Source organism: Podarcis raffonei, chromosome 16 (assembly GCF_027172205.1).
Source record: "Podarcis raffonei isolate rPodRaf1 chromosome 16, rPodRaf1.pri, whole genome shotgun sequence".
Lineage (NCBI taxonomy): Eukaryota > Metazoa > Chordata > Lepidosauria > Squamata > Lacertidae > Podarcis > Podarcis raffonei.
The window spans coordinates 27,029,883-27,049,149 of NC_070617.1; the positions used below are offsets into that span (position 1 = coordinate 27,029,883).

A 19,267-nucleotide genomic window follows, 5' to 3' on the forward strand; every position below is an offset into this window, starting at 1 on the left:
CTACATGGTACCTGCAGTGTCAGAGGCACCAGGAAGAGGGTTGTGTGGTGCTTTGTGAGCTTCCCATAGGAAGCATGCTGGACTATGTCTTTGACCTGATCCAGCTGCAGGACTCCTGGTAAATAGTGTGCAGCAAGTGAAGTTGATCATTTACAGCTTTCACAGTTTCAGGCACTGATTAGAACATGGTAGCCATAGTCTCTTGGTTTGGATGTAACAAGAAACTATGGTAAAGTTACCCAGTACTGTATGTCTTCAGTCATGGGACACAGAGAAGAGAGAAAGGGACAGCATTTGCATGCACAAAGTTCATTCGTATTTTGGCTTAGTAAGCCAAGATATGTTATATCCAAATGGGGCTGCAGCATGTGTTCTTCTCTAGACTAATTTCACTATAATTTAAATTCTGCTTCTCCCATTTCCCTTGCTGTTCAATCAAGCCTTTAAAAAGAAGTGTGGATTGCAAAGTATTTGTGGAGGTGCTAAAAAAAAAAGTGAAGGTATCTAACATGCTATTAAATTTAGTATTATTATTATTATTAGAGGTAAAAAATAATGGGATAAGTCTGTTAACAGGAAGATATACTGTCTGAATTGCAGTTTTCTACCCTTCTACCATACAACCATTTCTCTTTCTGTCCTTCTAAGCCAGCTTTCCTCAATTGCTGTGCTGGCTGGGGTTGATGAGAGTTACAGTCCAAAACATCTGGAGAGCACTAGTATGAGGGAGGATGTTCTAGGCAATGGTTCTCCCCTATGGCTTTATAGGGGACGGACGCATGAGCTATGGGGCTGGGCAATGATTGACCAAGCTACTGTATTTACGCAAATCTAATGTGTCATCGAATCAAATACGCACCTCAATTTTCAAAACCTTGAAACCAAAAAAGTATTTGCTATATCAGCAGTGTTTTTCTAGCTTGCAATCAAATCTAATGCACCATCAAATCTAATGCTCACCCTAATTTTTGTGATGTAATTTGGCCAAAAAAGGTGCACATTACATTTGAGTAAATACGGTATCTCAGATTCCTTCCCACTTAGTAGAATGGCAGAATTGATTAATCCCACTCCATATTGATGATCAATGTACTGGACAAAACTCGATTGTTGAGGGATTTGGGGGTGGCCATGCAAGGCTAGGGGTGAAGGAAGACTTCAGATGTTGGGATCTTTCCATGGATTCAGGATACAAACAGATTCTAGGCTGAACTGAGCTTGCCTCCTTTGGCTCTCTTCAAAGATGGAAAAGCGGGAGGAGCATGGGTCATCCTGTCCAAATATCCCAAAGTATCTTGTTAGCAAAGGATCCCCCTATGATACAGTATCATAGCATCCCTGTTTGGTCAATTTTTGGTACGGCACTAAAAGTTTATATGCACACTTTCTTTGGATTTACACAAGCCTGTTCCTGGGAAGTTTGGGGCCACCCCAAGTATAAGAGATAGTCCTTCCTTGACATTCCAGATAGTCCTTCCTTGACATTCCAGTCATACTTGTATTGCAAGTTCAACTGGTCTCACAATCACAGTCTTTCATGTAGTTGTACTGGACTTGTATTACCTGAAGAACCAGCACAAGGGAGCTGCAGAGATTGGTGGTGCTTAAAGAGCTAATCAGATCCTCTACAATGACATGGAAGCCTTAGAGAGGCCTTAAATGTTTTTCTTGAGATGCGGGGGGCTGGGGGGAGGGTTGCTTTGACCCTGTTCTGAGAACTGTAATTTCTTAAGGGCTTCGTCTTTTTTTGTCTTATTATTTTGAATTTGCACCACTTCTCATTCAAAAGGGGCTGCTATTTTCCTTTGTGCAACATTGGTTGTTACTTATCTATAGCTGCGGCTTACAACTGGAAAAGCAATACTACAAAGACTACAAATGTGCCAATTCACCTTGCCTGACTTATTGGTTTTTAAAAATTTACATAAAACTGTAATTTTAATATTGAATTGATACTTTATACTGCATAGTTGTAGGGAGGATGCCTTTGCTTTGGAAACCTTGAGAGCTGCTTTGATGAGCAGGTGAATTCTTACATGGAGGGGAGGCATGTAGATGTGGGAGAGATTGGACAATTAATTTAGGCAATTAATTGTTTTTATTATTAGTATTAATAATTATGAATTATTTCCTGAATAATTGCAATTCTGAGCTGGGAAACAAGGGCACTCAATTTAAACTGATCTGAAAATTGAGAAAGGGCGTTTTTTTTGTTTTTTTAAAAAAATGATCTCTTAAGCATGCAACATACTGTAAAAATGATCCAGATTTTCAAGTGAAGGGGTTCTTATTTCCCCTGCTTGGAGTTTTCTTAAAACCACCAGGACTGCCTTTCAATATACTGGTCTCCACATCAGCATGGCTTTGCACCTGAGGATGAAACATAACTGGGGTGATGTGGGCAGGTGATAAGCAAGTCACTACTTCATAGGAAAGCCCCTCAAGACAAGGATTCCCTCCTTCTAGAGGGTGCCTCTGTCCCACTGCCTGCCTAAGCTGCTACTATAAGCAAGGGCTTCTACTCAGAGCTTAGGGTTGCCCTGCTCCCAAGCTCACAATTTCCAAACTGAAGTCCCTATCTGGGTATCAAGACTAGTGCTTCCTCCACCTCATTTGGGCAGAGGAGGCTTAGCCTTCCCCTGGCACTAATGCAGCACTCTGGCATCACATACTAGGTTGGGGAAGCGGCTTGCTCGTCTGTCAACACTGGCAAATGCATGTGTGATCTTAGTCCCCTCCATGCGCCTCTCAAAGACAAGCAACAGATTACCAGATTGGTTAGTCTTGGAGGTGGTTATTCCTCCAATCTTTTCAGAGATTTAAAGAATGGGAGTGGCAGGAGGGGAACAGTACCACTTGAGTGACTAAACTAAACCAAACCAAACCAAAGAAGTATGCAGCATTCTTCTAAAGCTCCCCACCCCAAAAGGGGGAAAGTCCTCTCTTTTGCAGTAGCCTAATAACTTTGCATCACATTTGACCAAGAATTGGTTGAGTGAATAAAGGGTTGTATCCAACATTAGTTACTGTATATTCAAAGGAAAACCATCAAAATTAATAAACATCACTAATTTATGTCCATTAATTTCAGTGGGTCTGCTCGGAGCAGCACTCAATTAGATACAACCCAAGGTGTTTTGACCATACTAGGTTGTTTGTGAATGCAAAAAAACTGATAACCTATAGTTTCAGGTTAGGCTTTCCCTCTACCTACCTTTAAAATACATATTCTGAAAGGATTTTCTCTTATTCTGCTCCACTGTGAATTCTGGAAGCTTGGGCAACTGATTTTTTTCACATTCAGGTGCCAACTATAGCAGGGAGCCCGGCCCTCCAATGGTGATCCCATTCTTCTGGGATGCATTTGGTGTATAGCTCGGAAATTTCAAATTAGTTATAAGTGGGTGGGCATATATTACAGGTTTTGCATATCACTGATAAACCAAGATGATAATCTTGGCAGATAATCTTATGGAATCTTTTGAAGATTAATTTCTATGCCTTAATGTTATAAAATACAACTTTAGAAGGCCTCTTCCTAATCGCTTCCAAGAAACCCAGGGTGTTTTTATTCTTCTTCTATGATTCCAAGTTCCTTATGTAGCTTTCTCAATGCTCTGGTTTTAAAACATCAAGTTACCTATATTCCATTTTACAGAATGTTATCCATAGCATAGATCCTTAATATTATTGGGTGTGAATGACTGAGTGAATGAATACGATATTGTGCCCTTCCAATATAACTTCCCTGTGTTTTGCTGTTATTGTTTAAGAACAACCAAGAGAGCCCTGTTGCCTATCAATTCACAGCAAGGGTTGAACCACAATGATAGAATTCCCATCCCGTGGTCACTCAAGGAAGATAGTTCTGAACAGCTTTAGGTTTGCTTTTGGAGCTTTGAGTTAGGGTGGTAACACTGGGATCAGCTGTTTTATTTGTGCTGTAACTGAATTATCATGGGATAGATTTGCTTTTTAATCTACCATTTCCTGCTTCAGCCCTTGTGGCTGTGGAAGTGGTGACTGAGGGGACTGGCTGTCCATTCTGCACATGTGCCCTGCTGAATGTGCTACATGGTTTAATATCTCACACATCATAATAAGGGCCACACAGATCTTGTGTCGGTTTTTTCAGCTCCTATCCCAAGAGCTTGTCAAGGGGCACAAAGACTAATGGAAGATTACTTGTCTAATCAGACCAGTTTCACACATACAGTAGTGAACATTCCAAAGCCTGTTATAGGCAGGGGGCGGGTTCCTGTTTTCTTCTAATAAACCTTCACAGACCAAACAATTCTGCACTTGTAGGTAGAGAAGAGGGAAACTCCTGGCCTCAGCAAAGCTCTGCATGTGCACTGTCATGGCTGGATTAACATTTAAGTATACTGCAGTCTAATGACTTATGGCTTCTCAGCACGCTTCTTAGCATGTGCCTGTTAACTCTACAAGAGTAAGCAAATGTAGAGGTTCTTCATTTCCTTGGCTCTGACCACAAGAGTCTCCACAGGAAGGATGCCTTTAGTATGCTTCGGGTTATAAAACAATTGCTAGTGTCATTTCAGTAGGAATGTATCACTCTTATTTTTCCATACTTCATCACTCCTTTTGTATTATAAGCATCACTCTCCAGATTAGTGTCAAGGAAGGTATTCCTCCAGAAAGTTTCTTACAACTGATTCATAAGAGAGAAAAAGAATCATCAGAATAAAGTGTACATATCCTCGGTCATCTCTTCGTCACCATTATGTTCTGGTCCTCTTTTCACTGACAACCCTTCTGGCAGTCTGTGCAAATATTTACCAGTACTTAAAAGTTAGCTCTGGGTTTCACTGCTTTGTGGCCTTTAGCATGATCAGGGAAGAATGCAGGGCTTACGAAGGGGCAGAACTGTAATTCAGGTAGAAGCTTGCTTACCGTATTTTTCGCTCTATAGGACGCACTTTTTCCCCTCCAAAAATGAAGGGGAAATGTGTGTGCGTCCTATGGAGCGAATGCAGGCTCCTTGGCTTCGCGGTGACGCGCCTGTCCTGGAAGCCGGAGGAGGAACAGAAGGGTCTCCTTCTGCTCCTTCTCCAGCTTCGCTGAAGCGTGCTGCGCCTTCTCCCTCTCTGCGCAGCGCCTCTCCTGTGAAGGAGAGGTGCTGCGCAGAGAGAGAGAGAAGGCGCAGCACCCCTTGAGCAACGCGCCTATCAAGCGAAGCCGGAGGAGGAACAGAAGGGTCTCCTGTTCCTCCTCCCGCTTCACAGCGATGCGCCCGTCCTGGAAGCTGGAGGAGGAACAGAAGGGTCTCCTTTTGTTCCTTCTCCAGCTTCGCTGAAGGGCGCTGCACCTTCTCCCTCTCTGCGCAGCGCCTCTCCTGTGAAGGAGGGGCGCTGCGCAGAGAGAAGGCGCACTGCCCCTTCAGCGACGCATCTGTCCTGGCTTCTGCTTTAGCCCTGCGCAGCCTCTTTGGGCAGGGGGAGCCTTCATCCCGCTGCCCTGAAGAGGCTTGGCGCGGTTACCCCAGAAGCCAGAACAGCCACATGTTATCCCAGAAGCCGGATCCCTCTTGCTGTTCTGGCTTCTGGGGTTCAGAATAATTTTTTCTTGTTTTCCGCCTCCCAAAACTAGGTGCGCCCTATGGTCTGGTGCGCCCTATGGTGCGAAAAATACGGTAGTTATCAGTGGTTCCTGCTCTGTTCCAAAAAGCTAAGTAAATCAGCCAGATTACTTGCAGGAAGCAAAACCTGCCACATCCAGAAAAACTCAGGTCACCAGGTGCAGGCTTACTTTCACTGGTGTACCTTCAGTTAACACCAATTTACGTTCTTTATATAACAGTGGGATTGCCATTCAGTCCTACATGTAAAAAGACAAGGTACTTGGGAATGGCAAAAACATGCCTTCAGCATCACATCCCTTCTCACCAGTCTGGAGATTAGGACTAAGGTTGATGCAGCACTAGCAATGTAATGTAATCCCGACCATAACAGAGGGTCTTAGACAAACTTTTGACAGGATTTGTTTATGTGAATTCAATTCCTGAGGCAGGATGATTTACAGGAGAATTCCTTCAAGTAATTTCCAGTCAATATCCAAGGTTAGCCATCACTTAGTGTTCAGCCAATTCTTTGAGAAGGATCACTCGAGTAGGATTCCTGATTCTGAATGAGAGTTGAATCTGGAAATGGCCTTCTGGGTAAAGATTATTCACCCAGATTAATCTGGATCTCCATGTAGCAGGAATGGTCACATAATATTTCCTGCAGGGAGTGCTAATGCACATGATCAGCCTTACATTGATAAACAATGAAAAAATATTTTAAGAGGGTAAACTTGCTGACAGTTACTCCCCTTTGATCATGTCCTATACAAGTCAGCATTTTTTATCATTGGTCAGGAAGAAACTACTCATAGTTTATAAATGTGTACAAAAGTGAATGCATATGTTCTGGTAATGTGATGGCATGTTTTGACCAAGAAGAGAGGTGACAGGCCTCCTGTGAGTAATTGCTTTCTATGATAAAAGGTAAGGATTCATGAAGGGATATCATGCAGTAGCTGCATTTATCACATGAATACCGTAGGAACTCTTGCCCTCACTGTGTTACAGTCAAAATAAGCTATAATGAATATAGATGAAATTATTAGTGATGGTTGTAAGTTACTGTGTGGAAAGGACAGCAAATAGGCTATTTTATTATAAACGGGTTTCTGTCTTAATCTTTCCTTCTGTTAAACTAACATTCTCACAACTTGAAAAGATCTTTTGGCATTAGCTTATTTGAGCAAGTTGGAAAAAATGAAGTTGATTTTGCACTGACATCCTGCTTTACAGGCCTTGTATCATTTTAACCATGACCCATCACCCACATGTATGAAATGCTGGCAGTAGATATGACTCAGTCCACGTTTGCTATTCTAGATCTCATTAATTTCAGTGGGAGAGTTAAGCCTGTACTGTATTGAATTTTCTACTGAAATGAGGGGAACCAAGAAGTTGCTAATTTTGGCTGGTGGTTTTCCCATGACACATGCCCTGCAATTAAAAAACAACAACAATCAGATAATACCCAAGGATAGCCCAAGGGTAAATTAGTATGTAAATATTAGGTTTGTTTAAATTTTGGAGTTATCTTGGATGAATGATCACAAAACTGAAGCCCACAAAAATGTATTAACAGCTGGAAATGCATCATTCAGCATCTTCAACGTAGAAGTGATTCTGTTAACTGCTTCTATGTCAGAATTAAATTTATACAAAGCAGTAGAAATACAGAATAAAAATACTGAGTTATACAGCTAAAGTAATCAAGCTGAAATAAGGTAAAAATTTATGAGTTCGACAATATGAAATATGCATCCTTTTTCTGTGGTTTTACTTGGACTTGCCTATGTAACTTCTGTAACTTCCTTCTGTTAATGATCCATGTTGAATTCAGAGGAAAGCAGATGAATAAACTATTTATTTAAGTATAAATGCAATTAAATTATATAAATGCTTGCGTTTTCAGCTTATAGAGAAGGGTTTTTTTTTGTTCACTGCTAGGTCACATTTCAGCCATGAAGCTAATATTTGTTGTCATTGTTTTTAAGACCGCCTTCGTGTTTTAAAAGCATTTTTGCATTGGCATTTTATACTGCTTCAATATTCCTTGCTTCAATATTCCAAAGAGTCCAACTCAGAAAAGTAAAACAGTAAAGTTGATTCTGAAGAGAGATGCTGAGCACTTGGAACTGCTGTGGAATATAATTGTTTTTCTAGTGCTTTTGTCTGTCTGGAACAGGTCCAAAAAAAACAGCAAAAAGTTAGAAAATTTAAAAGGTGTCATAAAAAAGAAGGGAATGAAAAGGGACTGAAAAACCTGTATTTGGGAAACAAGGAGATCCAAGGCATTTGTAGTCTTTGTTTGTACACAATGTTAAATAAATTTATTCCGTATCTGTTTAATGGACTCAGCTCGTCTTATTTCTCAGCAGGCTGTATCTGGAACAGAATGAATATGTGAAGCATTCCTTGAAGACAGGACTAACTGAATATCCTAGCACCATGGGGACAGAACTTAATTTGAACCAGGGCTCAGCTCCAGAGCCGGTGTCTAAATGCCCGGAAACAGCCATAGTATAGAAAATGTTTCAGAGCATCTACAGAATGTATTTCCCTTACCTCAGGAGACTGTTCCCCGTGGGGTTGTAACTGATAATCAACAGTTAGGTACATACAAAAGCACAATAAACTCCACAAAACAGTATTGTTGTTTACTACAAAAAAACAACAACTGAAATAGAAGCCACCCCACAGCTTCTTTCCAAACTTTTCAAGTTGGTGACACACTTTTTGGACATGCATCATTTCACAAAACAGCAATTCAGTTTTGCATCATTTCATGACACAGTAATTCAATTTTACAGTACAAGCAAACCGGAGTTTAAACTAAACCTTTCAAGCCCCAGGAGGAGCATGGGGTTCGTTCATGTGACACACCTACACACTGCAGCTGAAACACTAACGTGCCGTGACACACAGTTGGGAAAGCTCTGCTATAATTAACTTATACGCCAAAATGACTCCCCCAACTCCCAGATAGTAACCTCTCCCAAATACATCCTTAGCAGTCCTCCACATTCAAGCCTCACTCTCATAAATTCCCACCAACCATCCAGATATCTAGTCCCCAGCCAACCAGTTATTAAAGGGCAAATACAGGTGCAGGTATATTGTCAGTATGTCATGCTTTTGCTGCAGGTTTACTAATATACCTGCAAGGATCATGCCTGCTACATAAAAGCATGGGGCTGTCAGACGTGAGTGTCCACCCTTTAAAATGGTAGACTAATTCATATTTAAATTTGAACAGAGATATTAAATAAACTAAGATTATATCATACTGAATATGTATATGTCAGAAATGATGCAACTGGATTCCAGAAAGCTCTTGTAGTGCTATTTTCTGTGCCTTTTTTGTTCTTAAACAGAGCCACTGGGCATTTACCTGGCCAGACACTGCAGGTATATTATTATTATTAAGAGTATTGATCATGCACATTGCAGCTATTTGTACAAAAGAAGACTGCAGTTCAGCAAAATAAGAAATGTATGTGAGCTCCTGTACAAAGCCCCTGAGGCTGCACATAAAAATCAATACAGTGGTACCTCGGGTTAAGTACTTAATTCGTTCCGGAGGTCCGTTCTTAACCTGAAACTGTTCTTAACCTGAAGCACCACTTTAGCTAATGGGGCCTCCCACTGCCGCTGCGCGTTTTCTGTTCTCATCCTGAAGGAAAGTGCTTAACCCGAGGTATTATTTCTGGGTTAGCGGAGTCTATAACCTGAAGCGTATGTAACCTGAGGTACCACTGTATTGTGGTTGCATGTTCCCCAGGAAAATGTTGGTCAGTCACATCTTATAACAGGTGAAGCTTCCAAATTGCAGTAATCCAACCAGGATTTGTGACTATGATGTACACCTCCAACCTGGCTCAACAGCACCTTTACCCTGTTTGCTAGCCTGCCTCCAATCCATCATTATAGGCACCAATTAAAGACCTCCAAAGCTACTGTGGATGCTCATGAAATGGAGAGAACGAGCTGTGTATCATCAGCATATTGACAACGCCCCAGTCCAAATCCCTGGATAAATATTCCCTCTGGTTCCATATAGATGTTAAATATTTGCTTGCTGGTTTGCAATACTTATCAGCTGCACTTTAGCTGAACCTCTCACAGTAGCTTCAAAAGATAATAAAAACATGGATAGGAACAGCATAAAACAAAACCACAGCAGGACAGCGTAAAACAAAATTATAGATTAAAAACATTGGAAAATAAGGTTTTTACCTGGTGCTGGGAAGAATAAGATGGTGGGAGCAGATGAAGCTCCTTTGGGATGGAACTTCAAAGTCAGAGGCAACAATGGAAAAGCCCCTGTCGCTGCCAGCATTTCACTTCAAAAGTCAGGAGAATCAAGAGCAGGACTGTAGAGGATGATTTTTAGCACCTGAGCAGCCTCATGTGGAAATGGTTGGAGAAGGACCACAGCTGAGTGGTGGAGCATCTGCTTTGCATGCAGAAGGTCCCCGGTTCAATCCCTGGTCTCTTTGGGTAGGACCAGGAGACACCCCTGCTTGAAACCCTGGAGAGCCACTACCAGTCAGTGCATGCAATACTGAGCTAGATGGGATGGAGGTCTGACTCCATAGTAAGGCAGCCCCCAAGTTGTTCAGGGCTTTATAAGTAAAGGTAAAGGTACCCCTGCCCGTACGGGCCAGTCTTGACAGACTCTAGGGTTGTGCGCCCATCTCACTTAAGAGGCTGGGGGCCAGCGCTGTCTGGAGACACTTCCGGGTCACGTGGCCAGCGTGACAAAGCTGCATCTGACGAGCCAGCGCAGCACATGGAAACGCCATTTACCTTCCCGCCAGTAAGCGGTCCCTATTTATCTACTTGCACCCGGGGGTGCTTTCAAACTGCTAGGTTGGCAGGCGCTGGGACCGAGCAACGGGAGCGCACCCCGCCGCGGGGATTCGAACCGCCGACCTTTCGATCGGCAAGCCCTAGGCGCTGAGGCTTTTACCCACAGCGCCACCTGTGTCCCTTCAGGGCTTTATACAGTATATCAAAACCAGCACTCTGAATTCTGATGTTGGTGGACAGGCTCTATGTCCAGGAGAGGGTGCAGCTGGCACACAAGTCTATGCTACAGAGAGGTACTATGAACCAGATGAGGCAATTGGGCCTTCTAACAAAAAGGTCCATGTCCAGCAGCCCACCCAAATGTGAAGCGTGATCCCTCAGTCCAAAAAAAGAACAACCCAGCAGCGTGCAGCACCTCTGTTTGGTGTGGATTAAGCTAAATACAGTAGCAGAAGGGGGCAGCACATCCACCTTGCTGCCCTGGGCTCCTTTGGAAGAGCAGGATATACCGTATTTTTCGCTCTATAACACGCACCCGACCATAACACGCACGTAGTTTTTAGAGGGGGAAAATCCGTAGGCATGCCACCCATAGGTATTTCCTCCATAACACGCACAGACATTTCCCCTTACTTTCTAGGAGGAAAAAAGTGAGTGTTATGGTGCAAAAAATACGGTAATTGTGGTGTAGTGGTTACAGGCCTGGAAGACTAGGGTTCAAATCCCATCTCAGCCATGAAACCGGTTGGGTAGGCTTGAGCCAGTCACTGCCCCTCAGCATAACCTACCTCACAGGGTTGTGAGGATAAAATGGGGAACTACGTATTTCACCTTGAACTCTTTGGATATAAATAGAGTAGTTTATGACATGTTTCCCATCCCTTTTCATAATCTGAACCTGGAAGGAAACTTTGTTAAGGTAACCGGCACCATATATGGTCAAATTTGACCTTATCTATTTGTACCTCAAAATAGGCGTGCGTAAAAATTGGCCAGTGGCCCTTAAAAATAGAGCTCAACAGCTGAACAAAAAAAAGGCAGAGTTCAGGAATTTTTTTGTGGGGGGGGGGAGTTCAATAACGTGAATACTGTATAAGGTTAAGAATTCCCTATCATTAGTGGAAATATAGCAGGTATACATGACTGGGACCATGTTATAAAGACGTCTTTGCTTTATCGCGCATTTACATCTCTGAGGACCAGTTTGCTTTTCTCTTTTTGGTAGTTTTCCACCTCCCTCAGAGTGTCCCCTCGGGGGTTTCCCGCCTTTTTCAAACGCCCCCTCCTCGCTGTTCAGGAGCCCCCTCGCTCCCTCGCAGGTTCCCGCCCCGCGTCGCGCGCGGAGGGATGGGGCGGGGCGGGCGGGGGAATAAGCAGAGAGAGGGGGGAAGGCAACCGAAGCGGAGCCGCGCATGCCCCGCGTGACTCTTGGCTCGCTCGTCAGCCGCCGTGCCCGATGTGCCTCTCGGCGTTCCCGAAACTTTCACGCCTGCGCGGTGCTGTCTCCAGCTCGGCGCCTGCGCTGTACGGCGCTCTAGCACTCTGAGGGAAGAGGGGTAATTGCAGCCCCGGCGGTTGTTGTCGTCGCTGACGCCGACGCCGCTTGGAGAAGCGCGTCCTCTTCCCTCCTTACCGGGCCTGGCCTCCCCCCCCCCCCCCAGTGAGAAAGAAGGAGGAGTAAGCGGCGCTGTCCGGTAAGGACCGAACGGGGTTCAGAGTTGGGGGGCGGCGAAGGGAAAGGGAACGGAAACGCCCCCCCTCACCCCCCAAGAACGACCTCCCTCCTCTGAGGCGGGGCGGAGGGTCGCCGCCGTTGTCTTGGCCGCCCAGGCCTGGCGCGGGGTCCGCCCTCCGCTTCCTCAGGGGTCTTGTTTGTGCTCTTCCCCACCCCCGTGTTCCGCCTCTGGTCTTTCCTCACACGATGTCTCTCTCCCCCCCCCCTCCAGTTACTCCTATTTACATGTCATTTCTCCATCCTCAGTAAGCCGCCTCGACCCTCTGTAGAAAGGCGGGGTATGGTGACTGTGTTTATTATTGTTGTTGTTTGTTACATGTCTTTCCCACTTTTCTGCCAAGGAGCTCACGGTAGTGTATATGGGATTAGCATCAGCTCCCATCCCCAGTCCCTGGCTACGGGTACGAACATTTCCCTCTACTGTTCCTGCCCGAAACACCTACAGTGCTTTTTCCACATGCTTTCAGTAACGTTTGGAAAGCTGAGTAGGCTTTTATTATTATAACCACTGCACCACACTGGATCTCTTCTTATCCTCATCATAATTTACTCCCCCTTCACCCTAAGGCCTCGGGTTGGTTTACAGCAATTTAAAAATGTATGAAAGATAGTTTAAAACAACTTTTAAAGATTAGAGAACTAAGGTGACTTCTAAAATATCTCTCTCAAGTGTTAAAGGCCAAGGTAAAGAGGTGTGTCTTCAGTACCTATATAGAGCACTTGATATTGTTGTCCACAGAGCAGCTGCCTTCAGCCTCCTGGTGCTTTTTTCCATCTGTTGTAGGGCTGCCAGCATGGTCAGTGGTGATGGGAATTGGGAGCCCCAGGTTGGGGGAGGCTGAGCTAAGACTATATATAGCACAGGGGTTCCCTAGCTGTGATCTTTCAGCTATGTCTGGTTCTGTGGCAGATGGCTAGATACTGCACAGGACATCCATTACATTAAATAGTCATATTGATTTTATATATTGTAGGTTTTTTTGTATTAGTGTGAACTCTATGGAATTCAAGTTGTGATACAATAACTAAGAAATGAAAGAAGCAATTAAAAAACACTATAAAATCGATATTTTATTTTTGAAATTTATGAGCTGCTTTTACAGATTTGTGTGGAAAAGTTGAGTATAAATTATATAAATACAACTGACACTCCAAACCAGAAGAGGTTTGAGATATTGGATCCAGTTTGAGCAAGCACTAGAACTAAGATGACGAAATAAATAATATTTAACCACCACCTGCTCCTCTTTTACTGCTATGCTGTTTGGGGCAGTTTATTATGATATTAGAAAGACTAAACATAGTATTGAGCGCCATTTGGCTGAGAAGGTACTTAGGAAATATTAACTATAATTAATGAATAATATACATTATGGTACTACTTCTGGCTGTTCACTTCAAAGTGTTTTGTTTGTTTGTTTTGTTATAAATTTAAGCCTGTTATGCCACCTTTTATATGGTGTCACAAGGAGATGTACACACTAATACAAGAACTGTAAACAAATTAAAATATCGATTAACATCTACAACAATAAAAGTCATAATGCAGCAGTGATCCCAGTAATATGAAATCATAACCCTGATTTTCATAACTGAGCACCAGTGCTTTTTGCACCCTGTTTCAGTAATCTCTGCCTTGCAGTGTTGACAAATATTCCTGCATTGCAAAGGTGGAGATGAGTTTAAGAATGCCTTTCTTAATGTTACTCAGTGAGTTCATGTCTGAGTTTATATTATGAACAACATCTCTTAGGCAAAACAAAAGGTCTCTCTGGCTCAGCATTGCACTTGTCCCCAGTGTCTGATATTCAGACACTGCACACAAGGCTTCCCAAGCACCTGCAGTCAGCTGGTTGTTGGCACTTGGGAAGTGCTACACAGGGTGTTTTACAGGCACTGCCATTCAGCTACAAAGCTTCTTTGTCCAAGCCCCTCCTTTGCCTTCCCCACACTTGACATCACCATGAGGTGTACGGCAGGTGGGCATGGCTTGCAAGAAACAGCTTTATGGGCCAAATGAGGAGGTTTGATTGTCCTAATCAGGGCTGTGGCCTGGAGGTTCTGCCCCAGGTTATAGATTCAGTAGAAACCAAATTGAGTAGTTTTATGTCGTCATATTTCCACCCAGATAAAGTCCCACTGTTGAATGTTGCCGTGAAATACAACCTCCCCTATTTGTTTGCCATTGGTGGTCTAAAATAAAAATTTGAAAGCAACTTTTATGAAAGATCCATGCTTAATAATCTTACACAGGTTGGCAGACAAGTGGCTGTATATAAGTGAGCACAGTGCAACAAAACCAGTGCTAGGTGTTGGGAACCCGTCTTAATACCAGCCCACATCACAGCATTCAGATTCTTTCCCCATCCCCTAATTGAGCAGTGGCTGCAGTTTTTTCTTCTTATGATAGAATAGATAGAGACTGGCTAATGAAAATGGCTTCCCTAAGTGCACCACAGACGTAAAGTGTTTGCAAATTAAATAAACATTTCAGCTGTTGCTAACAGTTGGTTTCTGCATTTTAAAAATGGACTGTTTTATGCCTGTCTTGTATACTCTTTCCCCTAACACTTTAGTTAAGATGGAAACCTTTAGGTGATTTCATTGGAGGATTCCTGAAAGTTTGTGAGGAGTAGTCTGCTGAATGTTACACTTGTAACAATTACTCATGGTCAGCAAAGAGGCTAAACAGACAGGTTAACTAAATGTCCACAAACTCCTTCTGAGTAACGTTTTTCTTCTTTTCTGTACTTCAGTTCAGATAAGATTTAAAATAAATAAATAAAAGGGAAATATATTTCTTCTGCACTTTGCAGAAAGCAGCTTGAATGGATATTATAGATTCAAGGATACCTGTTGTGAATCCTTGCCTGAGGCATGAGTAGGGTGCTTTGGCTATGAGTTCTGAAACATGTGGTGTGCCCTGGATAGCAGCTTAGAGGCATATGACTCAGTGCTCTTCCAATATAAGGTAATTTTTTTGCACGGCTGGGACGCAGATTGCAATGCAGCATCCATAAAATGAACTGATCAAGTATCAGGTTAATGGAAAAGCCATTGATATCATGATGAGATTTAAGTGTCCCATTTTGTAAACTGTAATGATGAAGATGTAATTGATGTATTTCAGGTATTAAAAAGGTAAAAGGTAAAGGACCCCTGACAGTTAAGTCCAGTCACGAACGACTCTGGGGTTGCGGTGCTCATCTCGCTCTATAGGCTGAGGGAGCCAGCGTTTGTCCACAGACAGTTTTTCCGGGTCATGTGGCCAGCATGTCTAAGCCGCTTCTGGTGAAACCAGAGCAGCGCATGGAAATGTCGTTTACCTTCCTGCCGGAGCGATACCTATTTATCTACTTGCACTTTGGTGTGCTTTTGAACTGCTAGGTTGGCAGGAGCTGGGACCGAGCAACGGGAGCTCACCCCATCACAGGGATTAGAACCACCAACCAAGGTTTAATAGTTGCTGAGGAATAACTGTTCTAAGTCAACTGTGACTATGTGGGCACATTTTAGAGCTTTTTGAGCATCTATTGCACTTCTGTTGACCTGAAGATACGGACATTGAGAGAGCCAGATAGGTAGATAGGTTGTGTTGCTTTTGACAATCATATTTGTAACTGATTGAATGCAATCTGTGTGTTGGACCTGATGCATTCATGTTTGAAGACAATATTAACACAGAGAATCTTAATATTCTACCAATGCAATGTGAATTATGATCCTTTGTGGAATTATGGAAATGAAGTGGAATGATGGTCAAGTAGTACAGAGTACAAGGTTCATGCATTTGAGAACATGTATGCATTTTGCTTACTGATTCTGAGCTTGTTGTCTCAGATGATGAAGGAAATACTTTGGTGCTTGGGAAGCATAATTAAAAACAAACACCCTGATCTGATTTATTTGTAACTGCAGAAGCATGCTTTGTTTCTTTATGTAAAGGAAATTAAAATACTAAGAGTAATTAGTGCTTGAGTGAGAATAAAAGGAAATGTGCTTCCAGAATTAGTTACATTTATTACCTACTGCAAAACATTTATCATTCTCTTCTGGCATCATTAGTTCTGCTCTGTGCCATATTATTACATAAGAAACTAGTAATAAATACATAAAAAGCTATCCTTTACTTATGCACTCATTTACATGTCCCAGATACATTGATTCCATTATTTCCCTGTGAAAAGCATGTTAATCACTTTAAGAGTAGCACTTAATTATCAAAATCATTAGACGTCTATATATCTTTGTCTAGAACAAGGATTCTGAAGCTTTGTAACAGTAGGCTTCTCAACTATAGTATGTGAGCTTTCTGCAATGTGACTAAAGCCATAGCAACATGGATCGAACAAGGCCCGTGAGATGTCTTGAATCTAAGTGATTGACCTCAGAATGGAAAGAGAAGAACCTGAAAAATAGCAGTCACACCACAGACCCACATTGGGATTTAGGCTCATCTTTTTCTTTTTTACTTCTTAAAAATAAGTTTGTCTCACATTACTAAGGGCTAGAACAACTTTCAGAAATTTTCAAGTGGATTATGCATGTGACTTTCAAGAAAGCCCAGTAGCTAAAAGAGTTTTGCATTTAATAATTAAATGTTAAAAAGGAATACACATCTGCTTAACTAAAACACTGGTAATTTCATCTTTCTTTGTAAAGTCTTAAATTCTTCCTTGTAAAAGTCTGTCTTGAAGTTGCCTAGTTCAACACAATTCCCTACAAGACCCTCTGAGATCCTATGAACTAATGTCGGTCTGGTGTACTGGAATGCACCCGGTGGAGGTATAGGTATAGGTACACTTTCCCTTGGACATTCTCAGTAATACAAAACCAAAGAGCATTCTTGGGCATGTGAACTAGATGTTTATTTCTTTTGATTCTGGTCATTTTGCTCCTTTTTCCTAGAAGCATCATGCAAACATTGTGGGAATATGAGTATTGTGTTTGATTATTCATTATGATCATAAGCTCCCCGTGATTTCATTGATAAAACTCTTGATGTTGTAAAGCTGAATTGCGGCTATGTTTATTAGAATCTCAATATTTATGTTACAACTTTAAGTTCAAGAATAGTTATTTGCATTTTCTAGTTGAAGAGTATTCAACTCTTAGGCTGCAATCCTATACACTATTACCTGGGGTGTACTCTGCTGAGCTCAGTAAGTCTTGTTTCTGAGTAGACATGTATCAGATCGCACTATTAGCCACTGAAAAGCTATCTTACACAATGTTTTAGGCCTAGGAATTAGCATTCTTCAGATATCTTGGCTTGTATTTAAATACTAATGAAAAGCAGACTTATTGCTTAACCTAAACATTATTTAAAGGATGTGCTATATCTACTTGCAGATATTCAGTGACTATCCTACTAAAATTGTAACGCGTGATAGAATTAACATAAAGATAGTCTTTCACCTTTTAAAAGGTGTGCTGCTTTTAAACTCGGAACGCGGGTGGCGCTGTGGTCTAAACCACAGAGCCTAAGGGTTGTCGATCAGAAGGTTGGCGGTTCGAATCTTCGCGATGGGTTGAGCTCCCATTGTTCAGTCCAAGCTCCTGCCCACCTAGCAGTTCGAAAGCACATCAAGTGCAAGTAGATAAATAGGTACCACTCTGGCGGGAAGGTAAACGGAGTTTCCATGCGCTGCTCTGGTTTGCCAGAAGCGGCTTAGTCATGCTGGCCATGTGACCTGGAAGCTGTCTGCAGACAAACACTGGCTTCCTCGGCCTATAGAGGAAGATGAGAGCGCAACCCCAGAGTCGTCCCCGGCTGGACTTAATGGTCAGGGGTACCTTTACCTTTACTTTTAAACTCAGATATTGAAATCCTACATAGGAAGCTTATCCTACCTTACTTTTGTAGAAGAAACTATTCTTTTTTTAGATACTTATATATGTTATTGAGATGTTTATTTTATTTCTTCCATAAAAGTTATGCATTGCTTGATTGTTTTAAAAAAACCTTCAAAACAGTTTACAAAATCGATAAAACAATAAGATTATCAATAAGAAAAATTAACACAATAATTTGAAACTTTTGAAAAGCTAAAATAACAACAGACTAAAATTAAATTAAAACTCGCATCAACTTTCTAAACATCTGGGTAGGCTTGTCTAAACAAAAATGTTTTTAGTTAATCATGTTTAATTCAATGACATTTAATTCCAAGTACACATGCATATTTTTAGGTTGCTACCTGGTCATGAAATATTTGTGTCCTATTACACCATTTGCTTTAAATAACATGGGAAGACTTTAGATTTCAGACAATGAGATCCAGTAATTTCAAGTTATGCACAAAGAGGCAGAAGTGATATTTGATATTTAATTTGGAGTTGCAGTTGCTAAGAAGTCTTTGCTGTGGAGTTGGAAGGTGCAAGTTTCTCTCTCCAAATGTTGTAGAAATACTTCTGTTATGTGCCTTGGCTTTGTGGCTGCCATTTTTGGCATATAAAAAGTAACCATTTCATTGAAAGTTACTGTTTTTAATGTTTTTTTCAGATACTTTCCAAGTAAGAAAGGGCCGGGGTGCGGGGGAGCTTCTGACTACTGGTTATCATTCCGTAACACTAATAAGACTGTTGGTATTTCTGACCGTTGCTTTCCATCTCTGTTTGTTTGTTTTAAGAGATTTCTAGACTGCCTTTTAGGGCCATAGTGTCGCAAGGTGACTTCCAATATTAAAAAAACACACAATGGATATATGGAGAAGATTGAATGTTCCCATAGTGGAACTTTCCAGGCTCCTTCCCCCCCACGATACCCCCTTCTGCTGCTGCCCCCCCCCAATGTTCCTAACTGTTGAAGGATCCTCTGAAACTGTAGAATGGAGCAGGGAGGGCTTCAGAAACCAAGGGAATTTGGTGCTGCAGCCAGTGAAATCTGGGCAAACATGGGCATGGCCTGTGGGAAGTGCTGGACTTTCTACATGGCCTGGTGCAAATGACCTCAACCAGCACAGCTGAGGAGCAGGGAGAGGAAGGCAAGCAGCACAGAGTTGCTGTGGGGGCAAACTGCAAGGGAGCACATACCCAATCCAGATGAGAAGCTGCCAGGTTGGAGGCTAGAAGCAAGAAAGGGTTGTTGTTGTTTAGTCGTTTAGTTGTGTCCGACTCTTCGTGACCCCATGGACCAG

General features: G+C 42.3%; 1 protein-coding gene and 1 long non-coding RNA gene across 3 annotated transcripts in view; one reads left to right on the forward strand and one right to left on the reverse strand.

Moving 5' to 3' along the window:
- Nucleotides 1-2,224: 2,224 nt before the first annotated feature.
- Nucleotides 2,225-5,946, reverse strand: LOC128403981 (uncharacterized). The gene is made up of 2 exons (XR_008328031.1): nt 5,653-5,946; nt 2,225-4,909 (listed from the first exon to the last, which is right to left on the reverse strand). It is a non-coding gene; the product is annotated as an uncharacterized LOC128403981 (long non-coding RNA).
- Nucleotides 5,947-11,876: 5,930 nt separating this feature from the next.
- The window catches only part of SPECC1L (sperm antigen with calponin homology and coiled-coil domains 1 like), a 50,099-nt gene continuing 42,708 nt past the window's right edge, over nt 11,877-19,267 (forward strand). The window contains exon 1 of one of the 2 annotated variants that reach the window (XM_053369195.1): nt 11,877-12,087. The gene's annotated coding sequence lies outside the window, so the exon portion shown is untranslated. The remainder of the gene's footprint in view (nt 12,088-19,267) is intronic. The other variant, XM_053369194.1, reaches the window with a different exon arrangement.